This window comes from Sylvia atricapilla, chromosome 1, assembly GCF_009819655.1.
Source record: "Sylvia atricapilla isolate bSylAtr1 chromosome 1, bSylAtr1.pri, whole genome shotgun sequence".
NCBI classification, from domain to species: domain Eukaryota; kingdom Metazoa; phylum Chordata; class Aves; order Passeriformes; family Sylviidae; genus Sylvia; species Sylvia atricapilla.
In genome coordinates, this window is record NC_089140.1 from 51,201,014 (window position 1) to 51,214,572 (window position 13,559).

A 13,559-nucleotide genomic window follows, 5' to 3' on the forward strand; every position below is an offset into this window, starting at 1 on the left:
CGTCCAGAAAATTCCAAGAGAGGCGTCGAGTGATTGGGCAAAACCAAGAAGGTCTCCTCCCATTTGGTTATGATTTGATATTGCACCTGTATGTTATATTAAGAGTCACTCTTTACTTTTCTGTTATTGGTTTGTCGCTGTACCCATCCCTGAGACCCACCCCCCTTTATAAGTTGCTCTCCTCACATTCTCAGGGTCTCTTCTGACACAGAGCCCTGGGTGAGGATCCCCCTGATCCAATAAACTCTGTAGCCCTGTCTCCAAAGAGTTCCACCTTTTATCTCCTGCCTTTGCCACGTCCCTGATTTTGGTCAGCCAAGAACTCCACTGTCGTTGTGGTGCCAGGGCTGCCTGAGCTGAGCGACACAGGCAGCTGTGAAAGCTTTTTGGTGCGATACAAAAAAAAAAAAAAAAAAAAAGAGTCTAAGATAGCTTTGGGCAGCCTAGATTCGGTAGTTTGAAGTTTCACATATTGTCATCCAGAATTTTAAAGAAGTCTGTAGTAAGGTCCATATTCTTGTCAAGTTGCCTCCAGAGGTGAAATGAGCTCATTTCCATTTACTTCAGTTAACTGTACAGTCAGTAAGCGCAGTGTAGCTGATTCTGTGCCACAGCAGCTCTCTGCCAATCTCCTATCCCTACTTCGTATAAGGCTTTGTGATTCCTAGAGCAACTGAATCAGAATCTAGCTGAAAACTGAGTTCCAGACCTCAATGTAGCCAAAAACTTTCCAAATGGATAACAAGAAATTATGCCAGGATCTGAAGTTCTGTAATATAACTATTGCTAATTTCATGAAGATATGGTATTTCTACACAGTTCTAATAATGGAATTTTGGCATCAACTAGACACATTTTTGTTTTAAACAATATCAACTGATGTGATCTGATGTTAGTTTGACAAAGGTTATACCATATTCCCAGGCTTCTCTCTTGTCAACGCTTTTGCTTGCCTTCAGCATTCTTGTCTACTTCTTCTCCCCAGAGAAGCTAAGGAGAGTTCTGCCTTCCTGGGAATCATGAGTTCCTCCAAGATCTCCACTAAGAATTGTTTTCTAATTTACCTTTTCTTCCTCTCTTCACAATAACATTCAGATTTCTTTAGAGGTGGATAAGGAAAATGCAGAGATTGGGACATTAAATGATCATACTTGTCATATATAAAACAAGTTTTTTCATTCAACAGAGGAGGAAGAAATGCCCACAGGATAAAAAAGAGACCAGTCTCTCCATGACTACAATGATCACATGAGAAAATAGTGAGTTGACAGACTGTATTGCAGTTGCTCATTAATTTTATTTTTTTTTCTCAGAAGTATTCCAAAAAGCTAGTGCATGAGTTGTATGTGTATCCCATAAAGACCAAAAAAATTCTGGAATTCTTCTTATTTAGGTAAATAAAAGTGCACCTAATACTGATCTTGTTGCTTGAACTAGATGAGTGAAACAATTAAATATGCTGTGGGACTTCTGCAATATTAACAGTTTAACCAAATTCATACAGAAAACATATTTAATTATTTCCTATGCTGGCTCCTCCAGAAGGTTTGTTTTTTCTTAATAGCTGTATTATCTCAAGAACTTCTCTCTATGAAATATAATTCCCATTTTCTACATTGTAACACTCCTGTGGCCCCATAAAGGACAACTGCATGCCCTAATAGGTCTTTCTGATTGACAGCATACTTGAGGGTCTGTACAGACCATTTTCCTGCACTGGTTTTCAATATAAACACCTGAAGTGAGGCAACTTTTTCTACAACAAATCTCACAAATGTTCTATTTATTTTTTAAATGAATACCACCCAAAAGTTTCAGCAGAAAATTTCCCCAAACCCATTTGACAGTTTTAAAAATGTTTTCCAAATTGGAAGCTGAGCTATTACCTTTTCAACATAAGCAGACTTTTAGCATAGTGCCCAGGGCTATAGGAGCATGAGATCAAGTCTGTATTTCACAGGGGATCAGGCAGACCTGGTTATCTCATGATATTTATTCCTAAAATTATATCTTTTTCAGCCTAGGCCCTAATCACTAAGATGTAGGGTCTGTTGCTCATTAAATACAACAGAGTTCTGAAATGGTTTTGGCACAAGAGAAGAAAGCATCACCAAAAAAACTCAGTAAGTTACACACTGATTGTTTACAAAAGCTATGATTAAAATTTGAAAAGCAAAATCTATCATTCCTCCAAATACAGGGATGATACTGTTCAGATTTTGACCAAGGGCTTTTGCAAATTTCTATTTTGTTTTAAATTTGGTCAACAATGAACCCTTACAATGACTCATTGATGTCTGAAGAAGGAAAATAAACAGCTCACTGGAAATCTAGCTAAATTTAAATGTCCATCAACAGCAAATGTTCTTGTATCAAAATACTGAAGAAACATTTAAATTCAATGCTTAAGCTTACAAAGATATTATCTTCTGAATTCCTTGTATATTTTGGTTTTATTCAAAACACACCTTCTTGGAGCAAGTCTGAATAGGAAAGAAAACCTAAGGAGATTCTCATCTATTCCCTCGAGGAGCACTATCAACACCAACAATAATAAAATTAGAAGTAAATCCCAAACACCCATTTTCTTTGCTTTATTTCTTAGCTCTTAATGTTATCTATTTTTTTTCCCCCAATATTCCTGTAAGTAGAAGAAAATATTTTGCAAGCACAAGAAGGAAAAAAAACCCATTCACAAATCCATGTAAAGTCAGTGGGGGCCAACAGATGCAGAAGAGAACAGTCCTGTTTATCATCCTGCCGAATCAAGATGATTCCTATTTCCTCTCTTGTATTCTAATTGACAGAAATATTTTATCAGACGGATCTGTTCTATTTGTGACTTGAAGACAGGAAGCATAACCGTTCTGCCTATTTATGTACTCTGCCATCTGACCATCTAAATAATAGGATTTTAAATTTCTTCCATTACCTTACATATAGGTGCATTGGTTAGAACACTTCAGTCACCATATAACTGGATCTCTTAAATTAGTTGCTGGGGTGTTTGGGGTTTTTTGTTTGTTTGTTTGTTTTTTGTTTTGTTTTGTTTGGGGTTTTTTTGTTTTGTTTTGGTTTTGGGTTTTTTTGTGTTTGTTTTTTTTTTTAATCACACATTTAAATAAATATATGGAAATATATGCCGCATTTATGCACCTTAATTCAATAATTATTTAAGAAGTGTCCAGATAAGTCCTAGTGAAAGCTAAAGTTTTTTTAATAATTTACCAACACATGGTTCCACATTGTACCTGATATAACTCAAGTATGGCATTTTTTTCTGTTTGCACTTCTTACAAACACACATAACCCAGAAGTTCTTACAATTTAGGTATCTAAAGTAATTTTCCTTGATCAGTTAACATCCACTCAGGAGCTCAGCAACCTGCACAACCCAAAAATACTGATCCAAACCCAAATTCTTACTTCTTTAATTCTTTTTCATTTAAGCACACGAGGCAAAATTGCAGACCCTGTTTTCTCCTTTTATAATTATTGTTTTTTCCTTATGATTTGTAGATATTGGAAGAACTTCTTAACTCTTACTCGGAATTGCACAGAGATGACTTGAAAGATCTTCTTGGAAAACTTTCCACATACTCTCAACTATAGGCATGCAAATCTGTTATACTGGGATCCTTAGAGCTTCCATAAAGACCAGAAGATACTTTTGCACATGAACAGAAAATCAAATTACACAAACAAAATACCTTTACATTCAATTACTTCAGCTCCTTTTCCTACAAAAATTGTATGGATACTTCAAAAGAGGAAATCGTGAAGAATACAATCTGAATAAGTGAAATGATTTTTAAAGAAAACTAAAAATAAAAATAGTAGAGTCAGGAATTACAAAGGTAATATTCCAAAGCTCAAATAAATGCAACCAAGAAGTACATTCTGCGGTAGAATCATTATGTTAATGTTGGCTGTTATGAACAAGCTTTTATATTAATTATGGAAACACAAAGATAACAAGAAGCAGAGAGGGAGAAAGGAGTCTTACATTAACTTAACACTAAAACAGAAAATGTAAGAGACATCAACTGTCCTTTTTGATTAATATCTTAAAATGTTTTAATGGATCTGTGTCAGAATTTCTTATTAACCAAGTTTTTACACCATTATAACTTCAGTATAATAACTTCAGTACAATACTCTTTGAGTTGCTCCAAGATAACAATAAATAAAAAGTCAGGAAAATGTATTTTCCAACTGCATTATGTATTATCCAATATAAAATGTATTACCCAACCTGCATTATATTTACTGTTTTTCTTCCTCTCCTCTATTTTTTTTTTTTTGAGTAGTGAATTCTACACATATGCATGACTCACCACTGCCACCACTAAGATAAAACCAAAAGGCTACAGCAGGTCTCTTCACAGGCTGTAACAGCCTTTTGAGCTGAAACAAGCCTATTGTATTTTTGGACTCAGTATCAGAGGCTTTGATGTAAATCTAGATAGACTAGATAGATTGCAGAAGACTGTGGAAGGCTTTGGAGGATTCTTGGGAATTTACTGAGCATTCGCTTACAGCCATGTTGTCCCACTGCACTCACATGCGCAATCTGATTACTGATTGTAATGAAGGAAAAAATATTTTTAATGTTTAACAGATGTTTTGTGGTTTTAGCATCATTAGTACCCCCAGGCTATCTTAAATTATGGAGATTTCTCTTGCAGTCTAAGACTGAAAGATACTTAATGCTCTTTACCACCACAATACTTCATTTAACAACAGGTTTGATCTTGGACTTGGGATTTCTGTGCTGAGTAATATTTACAACCACAAAGAACAATGATGCTGTTCTCATTGAGGAGTTCTGTTTCCATTTAGAAGTGCTCAAATTGTCTTATTTAATACATATACCACATTTCTACTTCTAGTGAAGCTATTTTCTATTTCCTCTCTTATATATTTATAAGAATAGCAGTCTATCAATTTTTTTTTCCTTTTTGTAGGAAATAATGGCCAAAGATAAATAAATCACACTTGTTAGCCAGTGGCACTGCATAGCAAATCTCCCTACATCCTCTCACAGCTACAGTGTAGACATAATCTATTATTAGAACATAATATTTGACAAATAATTTCCATAGCAAAACTTCTAAAAAATTAATGAAGACTTTCAGTCTGTAAAGTTTAACCCAGATCTAAGGTCCAACACTCTGAGAAAATGAAGGACAAGTAGATGTTGCTTTATCTTTAGTGACAAAACCAGCTAATTTCTAAAATTGATTTTATCTATGAAGGATAAAACCAGAACAAGATAATTTATTGCACATGGCACTGCTCTTCAAAGATTATCAGTGGCTGCAAAATGCAAGGGCATCTTAAAGTGAAAATGGTTAACCAGGTAACCAACAAATTGCACCAATGGAATCCCTTTAACTTGCAGCTACTTTATCTTCTTTTCCTACAAAAATCTACCAACACTTTGAAAAGGAATGGGATAATCAGTTGTGAATGAGCATTAAAACTAAGGAAAGTGAAATAAATTTTAAACCCAAAAAGTTTAAAAAATAGCATCAAGAGTTACAGGATTTTACTACCTCCAATATTACAAAACCCAATAGTGTTCCTAATAAATTGTCTGGTTTATCACAAGATTAGTTAATCTAATTTCAATTACAGGAATTTCAAGTTAAAAATTAAAAATCCTGTATAACAGTCAGTTCTTCTGTATTTTCACTAGTGAATGAGGAACATCAGGAATAATACAAAACCATTAACTAATTAAGAGTGAAGAAAATAAGACCACCAGCATCAGTCTATACAAGAGTCCAAGACATACTGGACCTCGTTCCATACAGAAATACAAAAAACCACTAGTAACCGACCTTAAGAGCAAATCTCAGTTTGATTTTTGTGCTTAGCATATCTGTTATTTTAGAATGGGTTTTTCTTTCGGATTTGAATGGAGTTTCCTTACTCTTGGCTTATGCTAAGATGCTTGTAGATCCTGTAGGAACAATATTTCAGCCTTCTCCATTGCAGACTAGATTTGCATAAAAATACAAAAACTGTTCCCTAACCTGTGTGAAAAAGGACTGGAAAATTTGAAGAGCAAACAGACAAAGTGGTTTGGACATTTCAATGAATCTGCAGCTCCATATGGAAAATTTTAATTACTAAAAGCCTGGCAAAATATGTTTCCAGAACATGTGATGCTATGAAATTGCACCTGTCAACATTTATTATATTTGGCATATGAAAAAAACCCAGGCATAACTTGGACAAGCAGTTTGTCAAAGTTTATCTGTGAAAAGACATACTGTTTGATTGAAGAATTTATTCAATAATTCATGTGTATAATTTTTGAGGTAAATAAGATACTTTCAATGAAATTCCAATATTTGGAATTACCACAGGGCTGAATTTTTCTTTAACCTCTACTTTAGTAGTTCACATTGGTGGAAAAAGTGGGTTATCTCTTAGACTATCCCCTAAATGTAGGCAAATACACTTGATTTATATTAGTTCTAAACATAGCTTACATCAGAAGCAGACTGTAAATCTATGACATAATTAAGTTAAAACTATTGTAATTTTTGTTTTGAGCCCTAACTCTAGAAATCCATAACGGAAAGAGTTTTCATTGCATTTCTGAAGGTTTGGGTAAAAATTAGCCCTTCTGTCACAATTACCATATTGTTGTACATTGTTAATACTATGAGAGGATCAGATTTTCAATGGAGGTGGACTATGACCATACAAACAGTTGAACTGCAAATGCACACATAGCTGTCCTGACTTCAGGGGAACTTTTCTTAGGAACACATATGTCTTTGCAAAATATTTTACGTTTATGAGAAACCCATGCATTTTCTGAACATGACCAAGGAAAAAAACATCACAACCATATCTATATTTTCTTCTCACTATATCTTCTCTCAGGTGGCAAGAGACAGCTGTTGCCCTAAGTTTTCTTCCATTTTGAGTGTTTGCAATTTTGTAGTGGAGATTCCCAGGTAGCTTCATGTAAATTATATATTGTTTACATATTTCTCCTCTGGGATGAGTCTTGTGATTGATGGTGATGTTCACCTATGAGGTTGAAGAGGTGGCAACCTGTGTAGCCAATCTTTTGCCTTCTGATAAAGTATATATATATATATATGGAGTCAGAAAAACTAAAATAGAGCTTTCCTGCTTGACCTCCTGCTGCCTCCCTCATTCTTTCGTGTCCCTTACAGCAACAGATGCACCATGGGAGCTCTGATTGTTCTAGAACCAGCATCAGGATAAGCAAATAGTTTCTACCAGTTAGACTTAGAAATGCTAGAGTACCAGCAGAATTTCAATAGCATTTGCTTGAAGGAGAGCACTAGTCCCAGAAGTAGCATGAAACTAAAAAGAAAAGGGGGAAAGCTCAACCTCTTCACAGCTAATGTTTTCAGGTGTGTGCAGTCTCATGAGTGCCTTACCATTTTCTCATGCATTTTTCATACTACCCTATACTTGTTTCACGTTCTCAAAATGTTCTGCGTAATCAGAAAAAAAAATGGTTTTTATGTATGCCTAAATTTAAATGGACTTATTTGAATTACAATTTTTCTTTCTTCCCACCCTCCTCCTCTGCGTTTACCACTTTTTCCTTTAATTCTTTCCAAAATAATTTTTAAAAGTAGCTACGACTAAGAGTTTTACCTATGCCTCATTTCTAGGCTTAGCTGTAAATACAGCAGATCGCAGAAAAAGAGGCAAAGAACTGGATTTTAAAATTGCCTTAATAGATCTTGAATCCGTTTATGCGAACTTTTACTTCAACTAACTGTACATAGTATTCAGAATATTATTTGTAATAGTACCACACTTCCTATGGAAAATGTGTTCTGCAAATATATCCAACTCTGGTTTTAAGAAGACGCCTCTACTGCCTATTAAAACACATGAATGCAAGAAACAAGAGGATGTAGCAGTAGTCTACAGTATCATTATTTATGAAGTCCTCTGTGATAATATGGCCACTCATCTTAGTCTGCTGAACCCACTTCTGAATTTTCCCAGCTCATCAAGATTCTTCCTGCTCTGAAACATGAGTAGAGCACACTTAATTCATAATGCAAGTCTTAATCATCACTGCCTAGTGCTCCTTATGTATGTTTTTCCTTGTTTAAATTGTAGAGAAAGGCTTTTTGTCTTATTTTTTCCCCTGCAACTTCTCCATTCTTCCATTTGGTGTATATTAAATATTTATGTAAGGATGTCATACATGATTTGAGTCAGTGTCTGCTGAACTGTTGTATGGCTCACCAACATGACCAAATGGAGCAAGCTTTCTCTTATCCCAAAACAGAAAGCCACAGGAGACACTACATGGGTTTATGAGTGCCAAACCTGGCTGAAGGGGCTGTGCAAGGACAATGAGACATTCACAGACACTTCAAAATAAATTGTTTTAAGAGGGCTATTTTAAAATATTACATTGGATAATAAAAAGAAAAAAAGAAAAAACATGTTTTATCAGTCTGAATGTAAGCTGCTGCTGTATTAATTTTTCCTTAGGGAATTTATAATCCACTTCAGTGTTTATATAGTTGAATTTTTTTAAAAAAAACAAGTCACGTAGAGAGATTTCTTCTCTGAGAAAATTACCCTGGTTTGGATGTTACATTTAATTGAGAATTTGCTTTTTATAAAGTTGTTCTGTTGTTGCATCATTCTGAGTGGTTGCAAAACCTTGGTGCTGTGTTAAATTGCTATTCTCAAGCTGTGCAAATGTTTGTGGTAGTTTTCAAGATTTTCAATGATGCCTGGTGATTTTGCTTCCCCAGGTTGCAATTCTGGCAACTTGTCTTTCACGGCATTCTAAGACATTTCTGAAAATTTTCTTCTTTGAGTGTCTCAAAAACCAAAGAACTAATCATTTGAAATCAACTACCATTTTAAAAATTCTTGTCTATAATATATTGTTGATTTTAACATGTAATCAAAGAAAACTCTTTTAAAGTACTAAATGTTAAATTCAAGAAGGTCCTTTGAAAACGTGTGGCATGAGTGACACAGTGTTTGTCTCTATCAGGAAATAGCTACTCTCCATTAAGGATATATTTTTTTTTATTCTTTTCTCAAACATAATGTAATTCCACAAGCTTGCAGCTCCCGTTGGAGTTGCCATACACCTGACTTTAGCCTGAGGGTAGTGATGCATTTTACATGTTGAGGGCAGCCACAGGGATACAAACAGAAATGAAAACACTTCTGCATCTTAAGATACACAGTTTAACACTGATAACAGCAGTCACTGTGTATCTCAAAGCCTTCCCTCAAAAATATGTCACATCATTTTTAGACAACAACAAGCAGAACAAGAGCAGCTGTCCATCCATCTTCTCAGTTTGTGGTTAATGTTTGGTAAATGTGAAATTTGAGAGAGAATAAAAGCCCTCAAAGACACTATTTTACTTTTCTCCAACTTAGGCTGAGGTTTTTTGGTGTTCTTTTTGTTCCTGTTATCCCACTAATATCCACCCACCTCATTACTCTTTTTCTCAGCAGTATTTGGCAGACAAACTGTGGGGCATGGAAGTCTGTACACAGGTGTGTCTGGGCATTTACATCTACAGGACACTAAGGAGACTGAAGCATCTGAGTTGCACTTCGGAGTCGCAGGAAGGCTGAATTCCTCATGAGAAAGGCCAATTTCCTCATGAGGAAGGTTGCAATGCTGGGGGCCCACTTGCTTCCAAGCTCTTCAGCTCCCCCTCTTCCTTCCATGCCACTGCAACCTAACATGCCCTTGTACACTAACCAGGCCCACCCTGCTATAAACAATTCTAGCACAAAAATCTTCCTAATCAGAATGATTTTTATGTATCTAAAGTTGTTTTCTATTTTCTTGCCCTGACTCAGCAGTCACTGGCACATCATGCATCAATGCACTCTAGGAGTTAGAAGATAAAAAATCCGTAAAACAAAGACATTACTACACTTGAAAGTTTCCTGATTTGTACATCTGGCAAGGTCACTTCTGCCTGACCTAGGATCCTTGAAGGCAATGCTGTTCCCCTGTTCTTGACTTTCATGAAGGTTGCTGTGTGCCAGTGTCACAGAACTTAATAAACTTACTGAAGTTAATTTGAGATTCAGTAGATGTCTGGGGTCATGTTGCATCTCTAAGTTGTGGTGCATTACACTAACCTGTTTCTTGGACATACCTTCCCTTAAAAACTTTTTTTTTTTTCCCTAATTATTGTTCATTTTTAAGAGTATGGTTTCTATCTTGTTTAATTCGGTTACAGAAAGCAAAGTAGTCAAATCAATGCACAAGGCATAAAGGTCTGAAATATTAATTTGGACATACAAGCGCCATAAGGAGTAATTTTTAATACTTTTAAAGAAAGTTTCTCTGTTTTCAGAGTTTATGAGAGAGTGGAGAAACATAAAGTTTTCAAAGGCAATATTTTAGAAAGTATACTTTTAAATGCATATTAGCAACTCTTCTGAAGTAAAAATACCATATGTCAGCATAGGCTTTTATTAGCATCACTGAGCTAAAAAAAATCCAAGAAAACATCCAAAACTCAGTTTCTCACTCTCTTGATTAACACCAATTTTACTTTATGAAAAAACCTTCATGCAATTCAACTGAAACTTGTTCAGCACCAAGGTTTTGATCCAGTACAGCTGAACATAATATTTTCATAACTACTTAGTGAGTAGTCCACTAAAGCTGGGAGAAATCTGTATTCAGTTAAATATTTTACTAGACTGTAAACCTAAACCATGCAGAAAAATGGCAGGATTGAGTATTTGCTGCCATCAGCATGAAAAAAAAATTGCAACAACTTCTCAGTACTTGCAAATATAAAATGTGCTGGGATATCAAAAAGGGGAAAGTTACTAGCTAGGTGAAGAGGCACTTTATTTGCAACTTTGAGGATGAAGAAATATAGGCTCACTTCTACAATTACAAGTCCAGCAGATTACCTTCTTTCTGGCGTATTTTGTTGGTTTTTGTTTCAATTACAAATTTTCTTACAGTGTGTACGATGTAATTTCAATGAACAAATGCAGTTACCCCCAAATATTTTTAGAGTAATTTTCTGTCTCTTGATACATTTAGCACTTGCAAAATAGACTTTCCTGTCTGCACTTAGGAATGTTATACTCTACTCTGCACTAGGAATGTTATATAGAGCACAATAATGTAGACAATCCTTTCAGAGTCCTCTTAAAATGCTTCTACTTTAATATATTGAAAAAAACAAAGACAATGGGGTATTTTTAATGTACAGTATATTCAAAACTATGAAATAGTTTTGAAAGTACCAAGTTGTTTAAGAGAAATTCTAAATAAGTACATGTTTCTAAGTAAGCCTGTTCTCACAGGAGCACCTGAGACAAAAAACAGGGAATAAGATTTCACTGAAGCTTTCTTCATCCTGTAATTTATTACATTGTTAATTACATGTCAATTCGAAACTGAGAAAGTTGTACTTTCTGATTAATCCTTAAAAAACTCACCAAAATAAATCCCATCAATTTTCTGCTCAATTTGACCTTCTGTGTGTAGTGCTAAAGTAAAAGAAACCATTGCAATACGAAAAGACAGCATACAGAATATCTTTATCATTTATAAAGTTTCATGATGTGGCAAGAAATCTGTGTTGTTTGTTAATCTTGACGGTAATAAAAGGTTGCAATATAGTTGCTCTTTTAGACAAATATTTGTAAAACAGATGCCTATAACAATCTTTCAGCCTCTTCAGACTATTTCAGCAAAAACATTGAAACAAGACATTTCAACACATTTTGACAACTTTGGGCTTGGACTATGTTCTGTGTGAACTTGAAGTTTCCTTCAAGTTTATTGCACAATGCTACTAGAGGACAACCAGCCAATTTGCACTTAGAGTGTAATGGCTGGAGTTCAACTTGTTAGTAAAAAAAAAAAAAAAAAAAAACCACAAAAAGCCCTCTGATGTGATCAACACCTAGTGTGGATGCTTGAAGCTTGAATTCAAGGTTAAGCAATCAGAAATAAAGGCTCATGGAGATTTTAGGGCTGAAACCTACAAAAAAATCTGAATGAAGGGATGACTTTGTCTCAGTTCTGGAGGTCTTTGCTAACAAGCTCTCTAAATATGTTCCATCAGCTGTAAAACAATAGCAAGAGATTCACCCCAAAGTAACTCCTGCAGCAGAAAAGTGACCCCAAGCAGTGATGTCACAAATCAGCAAGTAGAACCACAGAAGTAAATGTTCAAAACCAAGAGGGCTGCATGATGGATAATCTCCATCTGATAGAAAAGTGGTGATATAAGAAGTGGCTTACAGTATACAGAGCTAAGTGATTTAGTAAATGGATGCAATGCACATGCAGCCAGCCATACATGCTACTATATATTTATAAACATATTGTTACATCTTTATGGCATGACTCATGGTAAAGCTTGACACACACACATCCTCAGAATTGCCCTACACTTTGATTTCAGGTTTGTTACAACTGCTGGAAAATTTTGAGGTATTTCCAGAGAACATTTTTTTTCTGTTTTGCTTAGACTGCATTTATTGGCAGCTCTTTTTGTGTTACTATTGGTGAACAGTTGGAATTCCAGTTTAATAATTCGAGCAACAACTCTAAAAGTATGTTTATAACAGCATTTTGTCCTTGCACAACACATTTCTCAGAAAGGCCAGCTGCAAATTATAGTTTTGAAAGTAACTTTGATTTTGCACTGCACTTGTACTCTGGTCAGTGAAGATATGTCTGAATTATGTGGCTCCATCAGGTCAGTTTGAGGTGACTCATTCCCACTGGACTTTCTGCTGTGTACTTACAGTATGTCTCTAATACATTATTTAAATTGTAGTGTCTAGAAACTCCAGCATGTCCAGGGCCATATAATATCTCTAGATTTATTCTATCTGGTAAGAAAGCTTTTGCCACATTTGACAGCTACTATGTTTCTGCTCTATCATATACAAGTACAACCTACTATTGCATGACACCATTCTCCTACACAGGGGGAATAAGTCCAGAATTATCTTTTTAAATTTCAATATTTAAGCATCTTTCTTGGCCTAACTTAGCAAAATGACAAAATATAATTTCCAGCATTTTTCCCATGCTTTTCACTTAAAAATTTTCCTCCTTTGAGATACTATTTTCTTCATCAACAGCTCTTGCTATGCTTTCTAAATAGCTAGCTTTACTTCATAGTATCCTCTTTCTGAATTTTGTGCTACTTCTAATTCAATTGAACAATTTCTTATATTTTCTTACATTATTTTTCTACCATCGTTTGGATGGTTAATTCTATTGGTTTGCCCTTCTCTGCTGCAATTAAACCCCCCCAACACTAACATCTTATTCATCTGTACATCTCAGATGAATACACCTGGCAGCAGTCACTTCAAAGAAATGCATCATCAATGAAGTCAGAGCAGCTGAGTCTGGCAATGTAAATAGAAACAGAGCATATGTATATACACCAAAAAACAAAAACAACCCCCCAATCACAATCCTTTCGTGTATTCAGCTTGGCAATATGTTCAAATAAAAAAGACCATTAGCGTTTCATCACTAACGTTGTCAAAGCCTT